General features: G+C 35.6%; 1 protein-coding gene across 2 annotated transcripts in view; it reads left to right on the forward strand.

Moving 5' to 3' along the window:
• The window catches only part of DNAJB9 (DnaJ heat shock protein family (Hsp40) member B9), a 700,153-nt gene that overhangs the window by 337,751 nt on the left and 341,506 nt on the right, over positions 1–20,896 (forward strand). The gene's annotated exons all lie outside the window — the stretch shown is intronic.

Genomic DNA, 20,896 nt, shown 5'->3' on the forward strand with positions numbered 1-20,896 from the left:
TCTGTGCCATGCTCATTCAATTGCTAGTTACAGATCTTCATAGGTTTCTAAATTCCTCCTGACTTAACGACATTTTTGGTAAGCAGGGTCAGGCAGCAGGCATGCCATGCCTGTACTAAATAGTCCATGTGCTGAGATAGAATGCTTCTGTCTTTCTACTGTCTGAAGACTTCACAATGCATTGTGTCCTCACTGATGTTTTGGTGGCAGATGGCTTTTATTGTGTTTGAGCAGCAGGGATGATTTAATTTCCTTATTCCTTTGAAGGAATTTCTTATTCTTTAGCATTTTTCTCTTTCTCCTTGTCCTGAGTGAGCTCAGAGCCAAGAATTTACATCTTTCTTCTTTTCCTTCCCCCTTTCAGCAATTATTATCAGTACAGAGCTTTTCCTAAATGTTCCAATCCCAAACCATACTGTAAACCGTCTTTTCTTCTTGCTGGCCAACTTCTCAATGTTTGATTAATACATTTGGCTTAAAATTTGTATTTCCCGCTCAGTCTTCTGCTAAAAGTATGGCATAAGATCACACACACACACACACACACACACACACACACACACACACACAGTTCCAGCTGAAATGGCTAGACTTACTGGTGTTATTTCAATATATAAAGTCCATGGAGAAACATAGTGGTTCCATGCCCCCTGCCCATTCACCAAAGGAAGGACTTAGACTACATTTATCTCTGTTGATCTTATCTCTGAAACCCATGGCCTGAGGCCACTGAATTTAAGTTTTAAAGTTAAAAGTATTAAGGAGAATAAATAAAATTTCAACATGCACAAATCTGGTACATAGATTCATTGCATTTTCACCTTCACACTTCATTTCTTTACTTTTACATTTCATTTCTTTAGGTTTTAAGATTTTTGTTTGCATTTATGTTACACTTTATAGGTCTTCTTCAAAGGAAATATGCTTCCTTTGTGTTTATTGATATCTCCTAAAGATTTAAAATTTTGCTCAATCTCCTACTATCATTCCAAACCGTGAGAATGATCTCAACTTTTGCTTTATGGATTTGAGGTTTGCTTCTTCCTTCTCTCACATCCTTAAGTTTAAATTCATGATTTTTTCCCATATTTATTTATTTAAATTATATAGTTCATGCTCTTATTTCTAAATCTTACCTTCTATTTCTAACCTTTTTTTTTTTTTAAGATGTTGGGGGTAGGAGTTTAATAATTTATTTATTTATTTTTGCTGTGTTGGGTCTTCGTTTCTGTGTGAGGGCTTTCTCTAGTTGTGGCAAGCGGGGGCCACTCTTCATCGTGGTGTGTGGGCCTCTCACTATCGTGGCCTCTTTTGTTGCGGAGCACAGGCTCCAGACGCGCAGGCTCAGTAGTTGTGGCTCACGGGCCTAGTTGCCCCACAGCATGTGGGATCCTCCCAGACCAGGGCTAGAACCCGAGTCCCCTGCATTAGCAGGCAGGTTCTCAACCACTGCGCCACCAGGGAAGCCCCCTCTAACCTTCTTTAGATTGGCTTCAACCTCCTTATTTTCACTGCTTCCATCTCTCGCACTCAACTGGATTCTTTTTTAGTATATAAACATTCTCAGTTCTCTCCCACCTGCAGAAATATCCTTTCTCTTGATGCTGTCAACACTTTGCACACTCATCCACTTTTCTTTCTTTAAGCCAAACACCGTATAAGTAGTCTGGCTTCACTGTTACCATTTTCCTACTTTTCTCTAATTCCTCAAGTTTTTACAGTCTTGTTTTGTGCTCCCATCACATTACCTAAGTATGTAAAAAAATAAGGAAACAAACAAATATGTAAACAAATGCTCTTTTGGAGATTATAATGAGCTCCTTATAACCAATCAATATCATTTCTTAGTCCTTGTTTCCTTTTTCTCTAAAACGGTAGGATTTGACACTACTAATAATCCTAATTCTGAAATTCTCTCCCCACTGGATTCTACAGGTCAGTTCTATCTTGGCTCCCTTTCTACTTCTCTGATCATGACTCTTAGACTTTGTTCTCCAGTCTCATATACATTTTCAATGGGATCAGTTCTCTGGCTCTTTTTTTCCTCTCTCTTTCATTTAGTTAAACAATGTTTCATTTAGTTAAATGAATGCTTATTAATCACATATTATCTGTAACTCCTTTGAGTCTAAGGATGCCTTGGGGTACCACTGTGGTCCTGTTTGAGGACAATGGAAAACCATCTTGTTCCAAGAAATCTTGAGAGACTTCTAGGACCTTTCATTATGTGTGAAATTTCCATCCTTCTTTACTGCTTTTGGCTGAGGAATTTATGATCCTTGTTGAAATGCAAAAAATATTCTCCAATAGGCCTCATACATTGTCAGCCAGGTCTTTGGTCAAAATAGAAAAAACCAGATGGTCAAATTATCTAACAGAACACAGATCCAGAGGCATGAAATACAGGACAGTTATAGTCTAATGAGGTAAGGGAGAAAGGTGAGAGAATATTGGGTAATGGGAGGCGCTCCCTAGAAAGGTAAACAAGTGGTTTGCCCCCTGGCTGGCCTTGGAAATGCCTAATTAAAAAGACACAAAACAAATATTGTAAACAAATTCTCTCAACTGGATAAGCTTAGCATTTTGAAAACAAGAGTTTCTTTGCAGAGTATGTATTCCCACTGCTGTTTGTTTTTTGTTTGTTTGTTTGTTTTTCCTGAATTCTCTCATAGTTCTTGGTAAATGAATCTGAGTCACAAGAGATCAGCTCCCTGGAGGTGCTTAGTCTAATTAAGAACAATAATAAAAATCTCCATTAAAGCCTTTACTCTGAGAAAGCCATTAGGAAACTACCAGAGTGACAGCAGTTTTTCTTCCAAGTTCAAGTGTTTCCTTTTACTCTAGTGCATGATTATAAATAAATATTCTTTGATATCCTACTAAATATCTCTGGATGGACCATAAACTACTCTGTAATATAAATGATTTACTAGGCTAACACAAAAGGTGATTTTTGCTTATCAATGAAAAATGATATAAATTTAGCCCGTCATTTCTAATAAAACATTACTATTTTCATAATATGATCTGGAATTTGGTAGTCTTCGAAGATGTTGTACAAAACACTTATGGATTTAAAAAAATTAAAGAGCCGTAGTAACAGAAACTCTTTATTTTATAGTATTAACTGAAAACTACCAGCTTCATAGTGTTTTCTTCATTTTAAACTTGCCTTCTGTTCATACTACTTCACCGTAGATTCACCAGTGGGATTTTACTGAGTTAGAAATTCTTTGTTATGTGGGGTTCTTACTCTGATATTTATGTGGGGATTTTGAGACTACATATCCTAGCATCCGCCTCCTTGACTGTGTGCATATTAAATTTAATAGAACCTAGTCAATCCTTACCAAAACAACAATCTTATTTTCTGCTTTCTATATTTTAAGGAGAATAATGCATTTGCAGAACATCAGTAAGTAAAGAGCCTTCCTGAACAAGCACAAGAGTATTGATTATTTAAGGATTATTCATATAAAGAACAAATGTTTTAGCATTGCCAGAAAAACCAGCAGGGGTTAGTTTGCAGATGATGCTATTTATGGCATTTATAGTTCTCTGATGACTACAACTTTTGTTTGCATACCTCTGCCATCACAGCACCTTCATCCTGCCAACCACTCAGATGCCCAGAGCTTCCTGGTAATAAACGAGGTGGCCTCCGTGCTCCTGATTTTCTCACTTTCCTTCTATCCCAGATTTGCTTTTTTTGTGTGAGTCTTTCTCTCTGTGGGAGATGGGTATTAATTTGTGGTGCTTATACAACAACTAATATAAGAACATCACAATTCCCGCCTAACATTTACGGCTTTGGCTTCAACTACTGAAAGGAGTTTCAGGTATCATCATAGGTTAGTAGGAGAGATGTTTTGGGCTTGGGATCTTTCTTATCACTTTTTTTTTTTTATGCGGTACGCGGGCCTCTCACTGTTGTGGCCTCTCCCGTTGCGGAGCACAGGCTCCAGACGCGCAGGCTCAGCGGCCATGGCTCACGGGCCCAGCCGCTCTGCGGCATGTGGGATCTTCCCGAACCAGGGCACGAACCCGTGTCCCCTGCATCGGCAGGCGAACTCTCAACCACTCTTATCGTTTTTGATTTCAAATTTCCGGATATTTAAAGGCACTTAGAGTAACTAATTTGAAGATATAAAATAATTTAATGTTTTTTGAAAACCTTTTATGTAAGTCATAACAGACTTTAAAGATATATAAAAAGTATAAGTTTTTATATATTAAACTTTACTGAGTTGTAATTGACATTCAATAAAAGGCATATATTTAAAATGTACAATTTGATAAGTTCTGACATATCTATATACCCATGAAACAATCACCACCATCAAGATAGTGAACATATCCACTACCTAGTAATGTTTCCTCATGCCCTTTTGTAATAAAACTCTCCTACACTACCCTATCATCTGCTCCATCCCCCACCTACAACCAAACATTCACTGGTTTGAAAAGCTAAGACTTTTTCATACCAGACTATGCTTTGTGGTCAACACACTTAATAAAATCATGAGAATTCCCAACCACAAGTGTACCATTTAGGGTTCAATTATTTGTCCTTGACAAATTGGGTTAATCTGGGTCTGCCACGCAACAGGAGGGCTATTCTAGAGCACCACTGTGAATGGTCAGATCTGTATTGTGAATGGTGACTTCAACAGTTTAGTGGTGAAAAGAAATGAGAACAAGAATTATATGCAAGCAGAGACCTGAAGCAACAGCTTCTGAACCTTCTTAAGACCCTAAAGCTTGCATCATGGTTTCAACTGGTGTTTGCAACTCTAGCTGCACATTAAAATCGCCAAGGGAGCTTTAATTAGTTAACTCAGAATCTCTGGTAGGGACTGAGTCTTGGGATTCATAAATAGTATTTAAAACTTCCCAGGTGACTCTGATATGCAGTGAGAGCTGAGAATCATTGCTGGTGTTTTACTAATAATTAAGTGTTCTTTTTCTAGAACCGGTTTCAGGTTTAATTTTCTTAAGGAGTTCACCCAGAATTGATCATTCTGTATCACCGTTTTCTCTTAGGAGGTTGTCTTACTCTGGTCAAGAAGCGTTTCCTCAAGGAACAGTAAATGTGACACAGAAAAAAAAGAAAGATATTAAAAGTATTTATTAAAAAAAAAAGTAAATGGTTGTTGTTTAGCCACGATTTTGATTTATCTTCCTGCCTTATAATAATCTACAAATTCTAATCCAATTCTGCTGTGTTCTGTGATCAATTTTACCTTTCCTTTACCGTTTTCTGTTTCAATATGCATGAGAGGCCACAGGAAAATGTGGCATGTTTAGGTGCCGCGCTCCCTCATGCCTCTGATCTCTCTCTTCAGTGTCTCCACTGGGAGTCACTACCGTGTCTCACTATTGTGTCTTCAAAGTGGCTCCTAGCCCTCTATTCTGCCCCATCCCTGGGTCTTCCCTCTCTGCTCTCTGACTTATCCTGACTCCTTTGCTCCAGGAAAATACCCCTATCCTCTCTCCTATTTTTAATGTCCACTGGTTGCTAGATATCTTTTCAAATACATGTATTTATGTCAATGGCTGCCAGTATTTGAATATGGTATCTCAGGCAAGCTACTATTATGTTAATCTCAGCCTTTCGCGGATGATGCCATGACCTAAAGAACTAACTTTATTTTTTTAATAATACGTTTTATTTACTTTTCATTGAAGTATAGTTGATTTACAATGTTGTGTTAGTTTCTTGTGTACAGCCAAGTGGCTCAGTTATAAGTATATATATATCTTTTTCAGGTTCTTTTCCATTACAGTTTATTACAAGATATTGAATATAGTACCCTATGCTATACAGTAGGACCTTTTTATTTATCCATTTTATATATAGTAGTTTGTATCTGCTAATCCCAAACTCCTAATTTATCCCCCCCTCCCACTTTCCCCTTTGGAAACCATAAATTTGTTTTCCAGAACTAACTTTATAGTGGGAAATTCCTGTTTCTGTTTCAAGCTGGTGGGAGAAAAATTTGAGAACAGGTATGCCAGCCTGTGGCCTCCATATCATACCATGGACTAGAGTTCCCTTGTACCTCTGTAAACAAAAAAACCCTGCTCTGTCGGTAGTGTCACCTTTACAGTGTGTTAAGGGACATTAGTGTGCCTACCTCTGAGAAAAATGAAGCAGCTGAGTGATAGTGAAACACTGATGCTTCACTGTGAATTAATGGTCCAATGTCATTTTTCAAAGTACTTTTATGACTGTGGTGCAACAGGAAAACATTTCTGCTCAACGACCCTTGAATGCAAACTTCCATTTGTGAGGCTACTGAGTGTTTTAGCAGATTGGGCTCTAAATTAAAGATGTAGGAATTGATTTTTCTCAAAAGGATTTTATAGTTTTGTGTTTTTTCCCTCCCATCTCTATTTAGCTTCAGATACTTGTTAAATGCAGGAGTTTGTAGAAGAAAACACATCTCACTATTGTATATCATTCATGATAGATATGAGAATGATTTTTTATTGTCCGTATTATAGACTCACTTCTAGAAATTAAAATTGCATTTAAAGTGATATAGTGAAAGGTAACTGCAATATTATATGTTTATGAATCACAAGTTTGCCTTATATTTGCTTTGTTTCTTTTAGGAGAATTTTATTAGCACATGTAAAAGTAGCTAAGAGGTAAAACACTTTCCTTTTGTTTACATGTAACTTGGGAAACATTTTTACTGCTGACCATAAATTGAAAAACTGTGATAGCCATGATTAAGTCAGTCTAACATAGAAATGTGTTTTGGGCACCTGCTACATACACAGCACTGTGATAGAGATGTGGGGATATAATACATTATATCTAATTGGTATGATTAAAGAATTTAAAATGTATTAGAGAAAAATGTGGGCACAACTATGATTGGAATAAACTTCTGCTCTGATAGTAGGGCTAATAAATTTTCATGTATTTGGCATCAGTAAAATTCCTACAGATTCAAATGTTTAAGGAAGCTTTCAAAATGCCTAATTTGTCAATAGGAGTAAAAGGAATAAAAGCAGAATAAAGATGACCTAAAAGTTAAGACACCTAGGTGAACTGATAACTACCTAGTTCACTTAGGTAATTGATGAGCAATGGCTTCAACTTTTAAGTTTCCTGAGACCTAAAGCCCTCCAGTTTTTATTTTCTGACAAAGAAAAGACACAGTTTATCTACAAAGATATTTTTATGACAGGGCACTCAAATAGGAATATATCTCAAAGGCCTCAGTAGAGTGAATATCATACTGGCTAATAAAATCAACTACAGTCTTACAAACAGCAGGAAAAGTAAGTCCACAGAAATGATTCTAGGTTATAACTATCTAACTGTGAGACTAAGAACACTGCTTGAACTAAAGAAAGATTTATATCAGGAGTTGAGATCATATAATACAAAGACATTTTTCAATTAAAAATTATATCATAAAATATTACATGTATTTGAAATAAATTTAAATAATAAATAACATGAAATTAAAGTGAAATTCTCCCTTCTCTTTTTTTCCCAACCCTCAGTTGTATATCACATAAGTAATGTATTTAACCCTTTTGGTTTCCACGTATGGCAGTTAGCCTCAAAATACTAAATGCTATTCTCATAGAGCTATTTATTCACTCAATAATTTTGATAAAGTCTAATATCTTCTCACTATGACAGAGGAGATATACTATCCCCTCTTTTAATCTTCTCCCAATGTTTGTTAATTACCAGTTTTTATTTCAGCTGCATAATTAGAAAAACTAACCCTCTAAAAATTGTGAATCAGTATATTGTACACCTGTAACATTGTACAGCAACTATAGTTCAATTAAAAAAAAGACTAACCCCTGATTCTTTAATATCAATACATATTGGAGTGTCTCTTGAATCTCAACATCACAAAGTGAGGAATTTGGAATTTCTACTCATCTGTCAAACTCTGCTCTAAACTCCATTTCTGTTGTTATGGCATTACTTGTACATTGCCAACAAAATATTTTCCTACGCACTAAACCAGTGCTGCTGGAAGAGATTATTCCAAGTGTCATGATAAAATTCACCCTCTTTCCTTACATCCTACCAATTGCCAAAATTATGCCATATTTTACATTCGTTCATTGTTGAACCATGAGTTGAATGCACAACTTTTTGTTTTCCTTTGAATTTCTAGTTGTCTTTCTTTTGCCTTTGTCACATACAGTACATCCCTTCATCTTACCATTAAGATCCTACATACAGTTTATGTAATTCCAATCATATCCACTTTCTTCTTGACGACAATCTTTGATCTCTCGCCTTTCTGTTCTAACAAAGAAAAATTGCCTCTAAAACACTTGCTCCACTGTCACACTGAGACTTCTTTTTAATGTATTCTGGTAGTTATTTTGATTCCCAATACTTCATTTTTCTTAGATCCCCTTTTCAGTTTGTTGGCATTCTCCTCCTTCTTTTTTGGAAATGAGCCTGGGCAATAACGTTTTGTCTCTTGCTTATCTACAAAGTCTTAGTTTGCCTTCAAATTTGTTTCAGCTATGTGTGAAAATCTAGGTTTCAGTAATTTTGGCTCAAAATGTTGAAAGCATCCCTTCATTGTCTCGATTGTCATCTAGTGTTCAGTGGGCTCTGCCAATCAATGATTGAATTCCCCAGTGCTAACTTTTGCTTTAGATTTCCTTAAGTTGTACCGTCTAGTGTGTTACATATTGGTGAGAGGGAACACATCTGTAGAACTTTAAGAATCAGATTTACATTCTCTCTTAAAGAAAAGGCTAAATAATAATTCACCTTTTCTGTTTTCAGAAAGGAGCTTAAGTTAGAATCAGGCAATTTCCAAAAGCCTTTCTTGAGATCTCACAGTCGTGTGGCACAACATGGAAAATTCTCAGTGTCTTTAAGAAATACAGTTATATACCCAAAGCAATCCAAATAATTTAAAGCATTTCCTTTTTTTGGACTTGATACTTTACCATGAGATGTTTTCTGTGGAACCACTCTGAGTTTGTTAATGTTAGCTAACTCTGAAGCTGATTCTGATAATGGCAAGAAACATTCCATAAGAATAAAATTGCCCTAATCAAAAAGTGTATATGCCTGAGCTAGTAAGTACCAAAGAAGTCAATTAATGTATTTTACCCTTAAAATGTTCTATGTTCTTTTACAATAGTGTTCTTTTACAACAGTGTTTTCTTGCCGTTTTGTTTCACTGTTTGAGAACTTCCCTAGCTAAAAACTGTTTCTTGACTCTGACTCTTTGTCAGCTTCGGTTACTCAGTTGGCCAAGTCCTGCCTTAGAAGTGACAATTCTTAAAGCCACATCTAAGCTTAGTACTGATTACTTCCAACTCATCATAGAACTGGAAGGAAACATGAAGCATTTCTAATGGCTTCTAAGCCTTTAGAGGGGACCATCTAGTATGATAAAAATCATAGGATTTGGAGGCTAGCAGGAGCTTTCAATATTCTCTAACCCAGGGGTCCCCAACCCCCGGGCCGCGGACCAGTACCAGTCCGTGGCCTGTTAGAAACCAGGCTGCACAGCAGGAGGTGAGCAGCGAGCAGAGTGAAGCTTCATCTGCCGCTCCCCCCATCGCTCACATTACCGCCTGAACACGCCACCAGTCCGTAGAAAACTTATCTTCCTCGATACGAGTCCCTGGAGCCAAAAATATTGGGGACCGCTGCTCTAGCCCCTTTACTGAAGAAATTGAATCACAGCAAAGTTAGCAGTGTCTTAAAGTTACATGCTAATTAGGCAGGACTACTGAATGTAGTTTTGCAGGTGTGCACAGCAAATTCTAGGAGGGGCCTCTCACCTCTGTAGGCTACAAAAATAGCACCCACGGCCTTGTTCAGTGCTGTATGGATCTTCTCAGCAGTCAGGAGTCAATGGCAGAAGCCACGTGTCCCCACCCTTAGCTCAATGCTCTTTTCATTTCATTGTGACACTGATACACAATGAGATATATGTACACATGCTTGAATGTGGGTTTGTGATCTTTTGGGCTTTCAGAGCTTAACTTTAGTAATTATAAAAACCCTTTATGAAATTTTAAATGTATAAAGGATTAAAGATCATAAGCTAGCTCTCTCAACATATTGATGTACCAAAAGGTTCCAGAATGAGCTGAAGGGCTTATTGGAATATAAAACCAATTTATTATTTGTGACAAAATTTGAAGGTAAAAAGAGTTAAGGCTGGGATGACAATAAAAAATATTATGTAAGCACTTTTTTGTAGTTTCTTTTTCCTTATTGAAATATGGAAGGGACTAGGATGTGAGGAAAATCTGTCAGGCCAACATGACGGCCACTCAGTACATGCCAAGTTGACAATATTGGATTTTAAAGATGATATTGATATCACATATTTACTCTACCTTTAGAAATAAAATAGAGATAGAGAATAGTTCAGATAAAACATATATTTCAGATCAAACATATTGAATAATGTTTTTCTTTGGTCCTATGGTGCTGGCACAGCATAAGCTCTGCATCTTGTTTGGGCCCAGTAGCTGTCAGTATTAGGCTGTTGTCAAAAAGTCTGGTGTGGACATAGAGTTAGATCGAGAGTAGTTAGCAAGCAGAGGAGTTGTTCTCTGACCTTAACTATTTTTTTCAGGTAAACTTGTTTGCCTCCTCTATCCTTTATAGCGTCTCACATTTTATCTTTTTCAACTTCTCTGCTAATGCAAAAGGAAAAGAAAAAAAAAACAACTTTTCTCCGATCTGTGAGTGTTCTTTTTCTTTCTCTCATCCTTGGGAATTTCACAAAGCCTCCTCTGATTAGGTGGAAAAGAGGTGTGAAGTTTTTTCTTCAAACACACTGGTGCTATAAAAACTAAAAATATACTCATCAAAATATATGTTTGGAATTCATTTGAATGTATGCTGTTGGTGGCAGAAGTGTCTGTCTTCCATTTTTCATATCTCAACCATATGCCAGGCCATTTAAAATCATTATGGCTTGGAGTTCATAATTGTAGGGGAGTAAGAATTTTATAGTTGATCCAATGAATTCACACTGAGAACAGAGTCCTAGAGTGACATTCGGCCATTCATATAAAGAAGCTGGCAGTCTGGTTTTTACAAAGATTAAGTAGACTCTGTCTACTCTGTTTTAAAGCAGCATTGTAAAATTTTGGCAACAGATATACTTAGATCTTCTTTTGGTTCATTCTTGATAAATGAATGCATTTCCTACCCTGTCAGAAAGTCATACATATTGAAAAGTTTTTCATTTGCTTTTGTTTTTCCTAGAAAGAGGTAGTTTTGGTTTGCTCAAAACTATCTTCTGTTGGTTCATTTTATCCACAAGTGCCCAGTTTTTTACATGCTCAAGGACCGTAACTGATGTTAGAAGTGCAAACAGTGAATAATTTTTTTTTTTTTTTTTGCGGTACGCGGGCCTCTCACTGTTGTGGCCTCTCCCGTTGCGGAGCACAGGCTCCGGATGTGCAGGCTCAGCGGCCATGGCTCACGGGCCTAGCAGCTCCGCGGCATGTGGGATCTTCCCGGACCGGGGCACGAACCCGTGTCCCCTGCATCGGCAGGCGGACTCTCAACCACTGCGCCACCAGGGAAGCCCAATAATTTTTTTAAAATTTCTTTTCTCTCCAGAAAGTTAAAAGGTCAACATGGTAGTAGAAAAACAGTATACTTGTATGTTTATAATTGACCCTCATTGTTAAGATCCCTTTGGTGACACTACGCTCTAAGCAGAGCGTCTTAAAAAGAGAAATGTTAAAGAACTTGTGAACTTTCAGGGCAAGATAATTTTCATTCTGAAACTTACCAGCACATGCTCAAGAATTTCTGTCTGCTAGCCTAGGGCTATAGAACGTTCTCTCTTTTCAACTGAGGACAACCACTGTTAGCCTCCTTTTATGTTCTATAGGTTTAAAGCTCTTTTATTTCAAAAGGCCTTGGCCATGGTACACTGATTTTGTTTGATTTTTATTACTGATTTTAATTGCTTCTGCAGTTGTATATATTTTTGGTACTCCAGCTATATTGTTCCTTGTAAAATACCTGAAATATTTTCTAAGAGGGAGAATATCTTACGAATTGTTTTTTGTGTGTAATTAAATAATACATAATCTTTATGTTACTGACTCCAACTTCCTAAAAATTTTAGAGTAAATGCAAGGTGTACCTTATAGATTTGAGGAAAAATATTTAAATAACACATTCTTTTCTCAAATATTCTCTTCCACAGATTTGATGTAAATGAAATAAAATAGAAAATTCATGTTTTAGAAACTGCATTAATTATTTCTAGTTGCCTTTTGGGGACATCTTGATTTTTCACTTTAAGAATGGTTTAGCTTTCTTTTTATGACAAGTCAGATGTTACCAACTACCTTTTGTGTATAACATATAAATGAAAAATTAAAATTCCCTGTTGAAATGTAAAATTCAGCAAAGAACTTCTAAGTGCATCCAGTCAAAAAATATATATAAAAAATATATCTATATATGTATATATATATAGCAACTACTTATTTACAATGGGATGTTATAAACTTAGTTTGCAGTTGTTATAAATCTCATTAAAATAGATTTTACCAGACAGATATCTTTTCAAATATGAAAATAGCTCTATTGCCTTAAATATTTTGATGGAATCAACAGTAGCCAAAAATGATGTAATCATAAGAGTTTTGTATCAGATTGATTACACTTCTTTAAAATTACTTTATAAATATTGTGGGCAGGTATCTCCCCTGCTCCCGGACTAGGTAAACAGTCTGTGGTGAATCAAGTTGACTGACTCTCCTAAGTCCTCCCTAGTTCTCTTGTATTTTATTAGAGAGTTTTTATAAAAACTCAACTATATTCAAGTTTTTGAATGTAAATGACCTCCTGTGATCACAAGCTCAGTGCTGCATAATTTTCATAACAATATAAAATTATAATTTCTGTTGCTGTGTGGACATCTTTCTACACTCTTTGGGATGGAGGCTAAGGGGGGAAAGGGAAAAAGAAAAAGAAGAGAAGAAAAGCTGACTTGCTTGTTTGAGTGAATTTGGGGCTTAGGGAAGAGTTTCTGTGATAGGGGTCCCTGAGCTTTGTCTTCAATTAGATGTTATTCGTAAATTTAATTTTATTTTATGTGCACTGAGTAGTTTATGTTGAGAAGCACAGTATAATATTGGGTCAAGATTGGATAACAGATCATTTTACCTGCATTAATATCCATGTATTCTGCCAGTATTACTGGAAATATTGTTTAAAAATTACATAGATTATTACATAAATGAATTCCATTTCACAGGTTAGAAGTGCACAAAATTAAGATTATTTATGCCTCAATAAAAAACTACATGGAGAAGCCAATTCTTGTCCTTAGAGCCTTAGGTATTATGATTAAGAATTAATTTTTCTATATCACCATTAGGAACAAATTGTAAACCTTTTCCAAATTTGCAGAGCACATTTATGGAACATTACTCAGGGTATTCACTTAACACTAAAATGTAATGAAGTGAATTTGCATATTTTTCATTAGCTAAAGTTCTTGTATTTCTCCAAGGCTGTCTTAATAAAATGTATATAGTCTGCCCAGTCTCCCATTTTCAAAAATGTTGAATTAATGAATTTTGAGAAATCTTCCTATCGTCCACTTATTGGTGTGATTATTTGGATAATCATAACACTTGTAACTCTGAACAAAATCTTTAAACTTTAAATTCAAAAGTAATCTCCTAGAAAACATTTTTAAAGCTTCTGCAATATTCAGTTCCTTACATGATGTATTCTTTGGGAAATTCTCCCCACTTCTGCCTTTTATGAGGCTTCACCTCACTGCTGCTTCTACTCCTCTGGCTATCCTTTTTTTCCTTTTTCTACTTCCTTCTGAAACCCCAAGGCTTATCTCTTAGTCCTCTGTTTCTTGCCCAGCATGCTCAGGTCAGAGTTCTCCTCAACTCACAGATGCAGTGGCCATCACTTCACTCTCAGCTGTAGTCACCTCCTGAACTCAAGTCTGACCTCTCTAAGAGATGTTGAGATCCAACACAGTTACCTGCTCATTCTTCCCTAGTACCCCAGTGGAATTTTCCCTCTAGTTTCCTTTCTCTGTCAGTGTTATTTTTCCTTATTTAGCTCCCAGGGATGAAATTCCAGATAATCCTTACTCTTCCTTCATCCTCAGCCCACACATTCAGTACCCAAGTTTAGTCCTATGTTATGCTTTCCTAATCAAATTATTTCCTCTAATTTCTTCATTTCTACCTTAGTCCAAAATCTAAGTATTGCCTAAATTACCTCTAAGATTCCATTCCATCTCCTTTCTTTTTTATTTTACACCTTGCAAAACAAAACAAACCCAACTTTGTGCGTGTACTCACAAAAATCTTAATTGATACTTGAAGTTTATTTGGAGATTTAACTTTTTGCCCCGCCCCTACCCCCCAAATCCTTACCCACACACATCAACACTAGAAAACTGTTTGGAATATAAAGTCAAGGAAAGCCGGAATTTGATCCAAAAACTTGCCAAGGGTACCATTAGATACCAGAAAAAATTAAAGGAATTGTTGCTATTTAGTTCAATTGACCAAAAGGACCAGATATGACCTTCTATATTGAAGAAATAAAAAACAGTAGGATGTCTGTGCAGGAGACCTTTGCACAGTCCAGGGATTCCTTCTCATTTTAGGGCTTAGGGTTGGGGCAAGGACAAGATGCAGAGCAACTGAAGACCCTACCACTTGGTATTTTGTTTACTGTGGTTAATTAGCAATAAAAAGCAGCTATACTGGGAGTTGCAGGGCTCATGAGGTAGCTACACTGAGCAGAGAACGAGTAGTGCAATGGAGTTTTCATGATTCGGCACTAGCAAAGAGGCATTTCTTCCTTCACTATTTGAAATGACTGCAATGACTCAGTTTAAAGTAAAATATAGTAGAATTCTGAATAAAAATGATGGTAATAAATAGAAAGTGCACAGAACAATTTTTTTATCTATTTGGGGACTTTGGTGCCTGCCTTAATCCATACATATCTGTATTATTCCATGAGGTAACACACCTGTATATTTTCAAAGAGCTCTTCCTGAAATTCTAAAAAGGAGCTTCCAGATATGGGTCAAACTAAGACCTATTGTAGAGTAGGAAGTAGTTGGACTTGGGATTCAGAGAGAAGGATTCAAATGCTACCTCTGCCACTTAACTTCTCTGAGGCTTCTAATCTGAATTTTTTAAATGGGAACAAGAATCCTTACCTTGAGAAGCACTGTGAGGTTCATTGAGATAATTATGAAAGAGCTTGCCCTTAGTAGATTCTTTCTACCATCTTCACCTCCCATTTTCCAGAGGAATTTCTTACAACATTTTAGTGATAATTGTTTCCATGTTGCAAGTGTGCCTGTCTTTCCTAATCAATAATTCACTTTGCAAAACAATTTAAAGTGTACACTTACGTTATAATCTCCCTTGGGGCCTTGAATAGTTTGTTATTCAACAAAGAAGCAGGAAGCAGAAAAGTCCAAACTTCAGTTGCACCATTGCCAATAGCAAACCAATGAGGAATGATGGTAAAGTGTATCTGCAATGATAATTCAGGTCTGTGAAAACTTATGCTGTAACTTATAATCAACTGACATGTGATTTTTAGGAACATATGTTGACTGAAGGGAGGTGACCCTGTGGCAAGAATTTAAGCATGGTTAACTTTCATGAGTCCTCTGAAAACTTCATTAGGATTTGCTAATTGGCAATTGTTTAAATTATAACACTCCTCATCAACTAATAATCAGTGAACATTCTTACACATTCTGTTGTCTTTTAGGCTCCAGAGCATCTGGCTCTGAGATATGCCATTATAAAATGCCTGAACACTATAAAACTCTTAGAGGAAAACATAGGAAGAACACTCTTTGACATAAGTCACAGCAAGATGTTTTTTGACCCACTTCCTACAGTAAAAATAAACAAATGGGACCTAATGAAACTTAAAAGCTTTTGCACAGCAAAGGAAACTATAAACAAGACGAAAAAACAACCCTCAGAATGGGAGAAAATATTTGCAAACGCATCAACTGACAAAGGATTAATCTCCAAAATATATAAACAGCTCATGCAGCTCCATATTTAAAAAAACAAACAACCCAATCCAAAAATGGGCAGAAGACCTAAATAGACATTTCTCCAAAGAAGACATACAGATGGCCAAGAGGCACATGAAAAGCTGCTCAACATCACTAATTATTATAGAAATGCAAATCAAAACTACAATGAGGTATCACCTCACACCAGTTAGAATGGGCATCATTAGAAAATCTACAAACAGCAAATGCTGGAGAGAGTGTGGAGAAAAGGGAACCCTCTTGCACTACTGGTGGGAATGTCAATTAATACAGCCACTATGGAAAACAGTATGGAGGTTCCTTAAAAAACTAAAAATAGAATTACCATATGACCCAGCAATCCCACTACTGGGTATATACCCAGAGAAAACCATAATTCAAAAAGACACATGCACCCCAATGTTCATTGCAGCACTGTTTACAATAGCCATGTCCTGGAAGCAACCTAAATGCCCATCGACAGACGAATGGATAAATAAGATGTGGTACATATACACAATAGAATATTACTCAGCCATAAAAAGGAACGAAATTGGGTCATTTGTAGAGATGTGGATGGACCTAGAGACTGTCATACAGAGTGAAGTAAATCAGAAAGAGAAAAACAAATATTGTATATTATCACATATATGTAGAATCTAGAAAAATGGTACAGGTGCACCAGTTTGCAAGGCAGAAATAGAGACACAGATGTAGAGAACTAACATATGGACACCAAGGGGGGAAAGCGGGGAGGTGGGGTGGTGGTGGTGGGATGAATTGGGAGATTGGGATTGACATATATACACTATATATGTCAGTATGTATACTGACATATATACAGTATACATATATGTATACAGTATACATATGTATACAGTGTACAGTATACATATACATATATGTATACAGTATACAGTATACATACTGTATACATATACAGTATGTATAAAATAGATTACTAATAAGAACCTGCTGTATAAAAAAAATAAATAAAATTCAAAAAATTAAAATAAAATGCCTGAAAAAAGTTTACAAGGCTTAGTTATAAATTGTAAAAATTTTTGGTAAAAAGAAGTAGATTCCAATTTGAATAGCCTTATAAAAGGGGAAATGCTGGAAATTATCATTCTTTTTTAATGGTTGAATAAATAAATGGAATTAATTATATGAAAGATGAAATAAAAAATATTCCTAGCAATAAAATATATGGTTCTGAGCAACTTGTTCTTCATGTACTACTGGTTTAAAACTAAAACAAAAAGTTCTGAAATGTCTTATGTTTTTTGCAGTTTTTGCCTGCACTGATGGAACAATTCAGTCAAAATTAGAAGATTCTGTGTCCTCATTTTCTCTTTCTTTCTTCTCTCTCTAAATACTGTGGAATAGGGAAACAAAGGTTATAATTTTAGATGGAGACAAAAGTGTAAGGCTGAGAACTCATGACAAATAATTTAAACATCAGATATTAGGCTATGCAGGCTGCGTTCTATAACAAATTTATAAGAGTTGAAAAAATGTCAATGCCAAGAAAAAAATAACAAGGCATTTTAGAGGGTAGAAGAAAAACAGGAAACTGGCAAATAAAACAGAGTCCAAACCTTATCCTTTGTTAAATGAGGAACTGAATTTCTAAGAAATCAATCTCTGGCCTTGATGTTTGGGAAGCAAATGAAATGTTTATTCATATATCAATTTATTCATTTAAGAAAACCTTTGATATTGAAGATGATATTATAAAATAAAACTCTCTTGGACTTCTTTAAAGAGTTACAGTTCTTCCCAGAGTCAGAAAGATTGGTCCTTAGTAATAGGAGCCCTAAATACTTAAAATTGCTAAAAGATTAGACTGTACTCTTAAATTAAAAATATTTTTTCTAACCAAGGCAGTCATCTAAGAAAATCACTAGGTTTATATATTCATGAATTCAAAAATGAAACTGAAAGGGTCCCTCATGTTAATGTATTAGACTAAACTGGTATGGGAAACCTTCCCCCATCAAATACATTTTGGATGAAATATAAACATATACAAAAAAGTTAAATACAAAACTGGGCTTGAAATCGAAGAAGAAAGAGAAAGAAGAAGGAGGAGGAGGAAGAGAAGAAGAAGGAGAAGAATGAGAAGAAGAGTATCCTCAGTGTCAGAACTGAAGAGAGAGCTCAAAATCAGAAGAGTTCAAAAGTGGTTCTTTTCATGGATTTAGTCAGTGAATTCCTTTCATGTGTGTGTGTGTGTTTAGGGGCTATTTTGTTGATACAGGAAGGAAAGTCTCAGCTTTAGGCACTGTGCACATGGGGAACCTGGGACAGAACTTCCTTTTTAAAAGTCATAAGTGATCAGGTTATATATGAAATTAAGGCAAGAAAAGCTTGACCTCCATTCAGGCCAGGAAATCAGCAAGGAAGCTTGTCAACTGCAGAAGTGAAGGGTGGAAAGAAGAGCTACTTCTAAGAGATAAGAAGCTGCATGGGCCCTGAGCAGAGTTGTCTGGATTTGTGGTAATTCCTGGGAATGAGGATACCCACTGGAACCCTTTATACTGGGGTCCTAAAGCAGAGGCAATCCTCAAACTATGCTGCAGGGATACTCCCACACTCCAGGGCATGTAGGACTCCCACAGGAGTAACCCTTGATGAAGATAAGTTTACAGTAAAATAACAAACCTCATGAGAAAACAAGCCACCAAGAGAAGAGTCAACAGATAACAACACATGGGTGAACTTATACCTCATGGACTGGAGATTGCAGAGCACACTCAAGAGACTTTAATGTAAATTAAAAAGACAAAATAGAAAAGAGAAGGATAGACTAAATTATTTTGAGAAAAAAGGGGATGCAAAAGAACCACATGGAAGTTAAAGAAATTAGAAATGTAAGCCTTGACATAAAACCTCAATGGAGGGGTTATATAAAACTAGATTCAGCTGAAGAAAGAGTTAATGAATTAAAACTCAGATCCAAGGAAATCACTCAGAATGTAGTACAGAGTTAAAGATAGGAAACATGAAACTGAAGTTTGAGTTGTGGACAATGAAAAGAGAAGATCCAACATAATTATAATACAAATTTCAGGAGGAGAGGATAGAGACAGTGGGAAGGGCACTTTATATGAAGATAAAAAAAGGGAAATAATTATCAAAATTTTAAAAAACTGTTAATTCCAGAATAGGATAGGTAAAAACAGATTTGCTCCTAGAAACATCATAGTGAAATTGCAGTAAAGACCAATTCAGATTTTAAAGCTTTCAACTGGGAGGGGGTATATAACCTACAAAGGAACAGCAATCAGATTTTTCGCAGACTTTTATCTCAGTCTACTTTTATTAGAAGACAATGGAATGACACTTCCAATAAGCTGAAAACAAAACAAAACCTGTGCACCATTTTTGCATTCAGACAAGTAATTATAAAGAGTAAGGAAGGGAATAAAGACTTTTACAGATAGAAAAATATTGAGTTTACAACTCACCTATTTTCCAAGAAAAAAAAACTATTTAAAGATATAATACAGCAAAATAAAACTGAACTCAGAAAGATGAGTGGGATGCAAAAAACAATGCTGACAAATAAATTGATAAGTGTATTGTATTGTTAGGATTAAATACATATTAGCATTATTAAAAAGCTAATTTGAGGGACATTATAGAGGAATCAGGAAATCAAACTGAAATAGTTTAAGAAGTCACATAGGAGAGATTGAAGCAAAAGCATCTTAAATTCCTGTAATTGCTTTTGAGGTGAAATAAATTTGTTTAATCTCTGTTTGTAATACTTAAAAAGTAGAATTAGCCCTTCACTAAGAAATAGGTTAAAAAACATTGTATATTTATATAATTAATAATATACAGCCATTAAAATGAATGAAATAGATGAATACTGATGTAGTTTAATCCCAAAACCTAATGATGAATGAAAACAGCCAGTTGAAAATAGATACTTCATATATGGTAGCCCTATATAAACTTTTAAAACAAACAACACCAAGCCATCCTATGTATTATATATTCTATTTATTTTAAATGGATATATGTACAGTGACAAAAGAAATTGGCCTTGGGATACTTACTGATATTTTTCTGTTGTTGTCCTTGTGGTTTGTTTGTTTGGAAGAAAAACATATGTAGGCAGCTTATCTAGTTTGGATAACTTGCTTCCAGAATTAGTGCTCTGAAGAAACAGCAGCCCAGTGGGAAAAGGCAGAATATTCTTGATAAAGTTGATACCTTAGAGAGTTAAAGTTCTGCAATTAAAGGGGCCTTGATAAGATTTGATATTACACACTGATATCTCAGTGTGTGCAAAGATTTCCAAATTTATACCTTCAGATAAAAAGATACAAAATGATATGCAACTTGGGAAACTAAAATATTTCAAGATCCATGATTGCTTCAAACAAGTGGTATATTTTATTCTATTTTCTCCTCAGGGGAAAATAGAATCTACCTAAAAGCAAATTAATTTTGTTTTTCTTGAAATTCTAGACAAACTATATCTCTAGAATTTATTGACACCATAAACTAAGTTTTTTATCAAACCAACTTTCAGCCCTTAAAGATTTATATATGTGCTTAATGAGTTGAAGGATAATTTATTTATAACATGTAGTACCAGGATATTAGATTTTTTTTTTTTGTATTTCATAAAAAGTGTGTGTTTAACAAACATAAAATAAGTGAGACTTTCAGTGTATCTTCTATATAAAATATGCATTTGGTCCAACACCTACCAGAAAGAATAATGACATGTGTCAGACTATCTCAGAGGAATTTTGAAGGATTCACATTGCTTCAATGTGCTTTTTGGAAAAACAGTGTTTACATTATGAATTTTCATCAAA

Source organism: Pseudorca crassidens, chromosome 8 (assembly GCF_039906515.1).
Source record: "Pseudorca crassidens isolate mPseCra1 chromosome 8, mPseCra1.hap1, whole genome shotgun sequence".
NCBI lineage: Eukaryota > Metazoa > Chordata > Mammalia > Artiodactyla > Delphinidae > Pseudorca > Pseudorca crassidens.